This window comes from Apodemus sylvaticus, chromosome 1 (genome assembly GCF_947179515.1).
Source record: "Apodemus sylvaticus chromosome 1, mApoSyl1.1, whole genome shotgun sequence".
NCBI lineage: Eukaryota > Metazoa > Chordata > Mammalia > Rodentia > Muridae > Apodemus > Apodemus sylvaticus.
Window position 1 is genome coordinate 123,491,820 of NC_067472.1, and position 4,108 is coordinate 123,495,927.

The following is a 4,108-nucleotide window of genomic DNA, read 5'->3' on the forward strand; positions in this document are numbered from 1 at the left end:
CAACCCAAAGTCATCAAAAGAGACCCTGAGGGACACTTCTTGCTGGTCAAAGGAAAAATACAACAAGAAGAACTCTCAATACTGAACATCTATGCTCCAAATGCAAGGGCACCCTCATTCGTAAAAGAAACTTTATTAAAGCTCACAGCACACATTGCACCTAACACAATAATTGTGGGTGACTTCAACACTGCAGTTTCCTCAATGGACCGATCAGGAAAACAGAAACTAAACAGGGACATAATGAAATTAATTGAAGCTTTGGACCAATTAGATTTAACAGATATATATAGAACATTCTATCCTAAAGCAAAAGAATATACCTTTTTCTCAGCACCTCATGGTACCTTCTCCAAAATAGACTATATAATTGGTCACAAGACACACCTCAACAAATATAAGAAGATTGAACTAATCCCATGCCTCCTATCAGATCACTATGGAGTAAAAGTGGTCTTCAATAGCAACAAAAACAACAGAAAACCCACATACACATGGAAATTGAACAATATGCTACTCAATGATACCTTGGTCAAGGAAGAAATAAAGAAAGAAATTAAAGACTTTTTAGAACACAATGAAAATGAAGACACAACATACCCAAATCTATGGGACACAATGAAAGCAGTGCTAAGAGGAAAACTCATAGCCCTGAGTGCCTCCAAAAAGAAAATGGAGAGAGCATACATAACCAGCTTAATGACACACCTGAAAGCCCTGGAACAAAAAGAAGCTATTTCACCCAGGAGGAGTAGAAGACAGGAAATCATCAAACTCAGGGCTGAAATCAATCAAGTAGAAACAAAGAGAACCATACAAAGAATCAACAAAACCAGGAGCTGGTTCTTCGAGAAAATCAACAAGATAGATAAACCCTTAGCCAGACTGACCAAAGGGCACAGAGAAAGTATCCAAATTAACAAACTTAGAAATGAAAAGGGAGATATAACAACAGAAACTGAGGAAATCCAAAATATCATCAGATCCTACTACAACAGCCTGTACTCAACACAACTGGAGAACCTGGAGGAAATGGACAATTTCCTTGACAGATACCAAATACCAAAATTAAATCAGGACCAAATAGATCATCTAAACAGTCCCATAATGCCTAAAGAAATTGAAGAAGTCATAGAAAGTCTTCCAACCAAAAAAAGCACAGGACCAGATGGTTTCAGTGCAGAATTCTATCAGATCTTCAAAGAAGAGTTAACACCAATACTCTTCAAATTATTCCACAAAATAGAAACAGAAGGAACACTACCCAATTCCTTCTATGAAGCCACAATTACGCTGATGCCAAAACCACACAAAGATCCAACAAGGAAAGAGAACTTCAGACCAATTTCCCTTATGAACATCGATGCAAAAATACTCAATAAAATTCTTGCCAACCGAATCCAAGAACACATCAAAACGATCATCCACCATGATCAAGTAGGCTTTATCCCGGGAATGCAGGGTTGGTTCAATATACGGAAATCCATCAATGCAATCCACTACATAAACAAACTCAAAGAAAAAAACCACATGGTCATTTCATTAGATGCTGAAAAAGCATTTGACAAAATTCAGCATCCTTTCATGCTTAAAGTCTTGGAAAGAACAGGAATTCAAGGCCCATACCTAAACATAGTAAAAGCAATATACAGCAAACTGGTAGCCATCATCAAACTAAATGCAGAGAAACTTGAAGCAATCCCACTAAAATCAGGGACTAGACAGGGCTGCCCCCTTTCTCCTTATCTTTTCAATATTGTACTTGAGGTACTAGCTCAGGCAATTCGACAACATAAGGAGGTCAAAGGGATACAAATTGGAAAGGAGGAAGTCAAACTATCATTATTTGCAGATGACATGATAGTCTACCTAAGTGAACCAAAAACTCCACTAGAGAACTTCTACAGCTGATAAACAACTTCAGCAAAGTGGCAGGTTATAAAGTCAACTCAAGCAAATCAGTAGCCTTCCTATACTCAAAGGATAAGCAGGCTGAGAAAGAAATTAGGGAAATGACCCCCTTCACAGTAGCCACTAATAGTATAAAGTATCTTGGGGTGACTCTTACCAAACATGTGAAAGATCTGTATGACAAGAACTTCAAGACTCTGAAGAAGGACATGGAAGAAGACCTCAAAAAATGGGAAAACCTCCCATGCTCATGGATCGGTAGAATCAATATAGTTAAAATGGCCATTTTGCCAAAAGTAATCTACAGATTCAATGCAATACCCATCAAAATCCCAACTCAATTCTTCACAGAGTTAGAAAGAGCAATTATCAAATTCATCTGGAATAACAAAAAACCCAGGATAGCTAAAACTATTCTCAGCAACAAAAGAAATTCTGGGGGGAATCAGTATCCCTGACCTTAAGCAATACTACAGAGCAATAGTGTTAAAAACTGCATGGTATTGGTACAGTGACAGGCAGGAGGATCAATGGAACAGGATTGAAGATCCAGAAATGAACCCACACACCTATGGCCACTTGATCCTCGACAAAGAGGTTGAAAACATCCAATGGAAAAAAGATAGCCTTTTCAACAAATGGTGCTGGTTCAACTGGAGGTCAGCATGCAGAAGAATGCGAATTGATCCAGCCTTGTCTCCTTGTACTAAGCTCAAATCCAAATGGATCAAGGACCTCCACATAAAGCCAGACATTCTGAAGCTAATAGAAAAGAAACTAGGGAAGACCCTTGAGGACATCAGTACAGGGAGAAAGTTTCTGAACAGAACACCAACCGCGTATGTTCTAAGAGCAAGAATTGACAAATGGGACCTCATAAAATTACAAAATTTCTGTAAGGCAAAGGACACCATCAAGAGGACAAATCGGCAACCACCAAAGTGGGAGAAGATCTTCACCAATCCTACATCAGATAGAGGGCTAATATCCAATATATATAAAGAACTCAAGAAGTTAGACTCCAGAAAACCAAACAACCCTATTAAAAAATGGGGTACAGAGTTAAACAAACAATTCTCACCTGAAGAACATCGGATGGCAGAGAAGCATCTTAAAAAATGCTCAACTTCATTGGTCATTAGGGAAATGCAAATCAAAACAACCCTGAGATTTCACCTTACACCAGTCAGAATGGCTAAGATTAAAAATTCTGGAGATAGCAGGTGTTGGAGAGGGTGCGGAGAAAGAGGAACACTCCTCCACTGCTGGTGGGGTTGCAAATTGGTACAACCACTCTGGAAATCAGTCTGGCGGTTCCTCCGAAAACTGGGCACCTCACTTCCAGAAGATCCTGCTATACCACTCCTGGGCATATACCCAGAGGATTCCCCACCATGTAATAAGGATACATGCTCTACTATGTTCATAGCAGCCCTATTTATAATTGCCAGGTGCTGGAAAGAACCCAGGTATCCCTCAACAGAAGAGTGGATGCAAAAAATGTGGTATATCTACACAATGGAGTACTATTCAGCCATTAGAAACAATGAATTCATGAAATTCTTAGGCAAATGGATGGACCTAGAGAACATCATACTAAGTGAGGTAACCCAGACTCAAAAGATGAATCATGGTATGCACTCACTAAGTGCATAATAAGTGGATATTAACCTAGAAACCTGGATTACCCAAAACATAATCTACACATCAAATGAGGTACAAGAAGAAAGAAAGAATGGCCCCTTGTTCTGGAAAGACTCAATGAAGCAGTATTCAGCAAAACCAGAATGGGGAAGTGCGAAGGGGTGGGTGGGAGGACAGAGGGAGAGAAGGGGGCTTACGGGACTTTTTGGGAGTGGTGGGGCTAGGAAAGGGGAAATCGTTTGAAATGTAAATAAAAAATATACCGAATTAAAAAAAATTTTTAAAAAATGGGGTACAGAGTTAAACAACAAATTCTCACCTGAAGAACTTCGAATGGCGGAGAAGCATCTTAAAAAATGCTCAACTTCATTAGTCATTAGGGAAATGCAAATCAAAACAACCCTGAGATTTCATCTTACACCAGTCAGAATGGCTAAGATTAAAAATTCAGGAGACAGCAGGTGTTGGAGAGGGTGTGGAGAAAGAGGAACACTCCTCCACTGCTGGTGGGGTTGCAAATTGGTACAACCACTCTGGAAATCAGTCTGGCGAT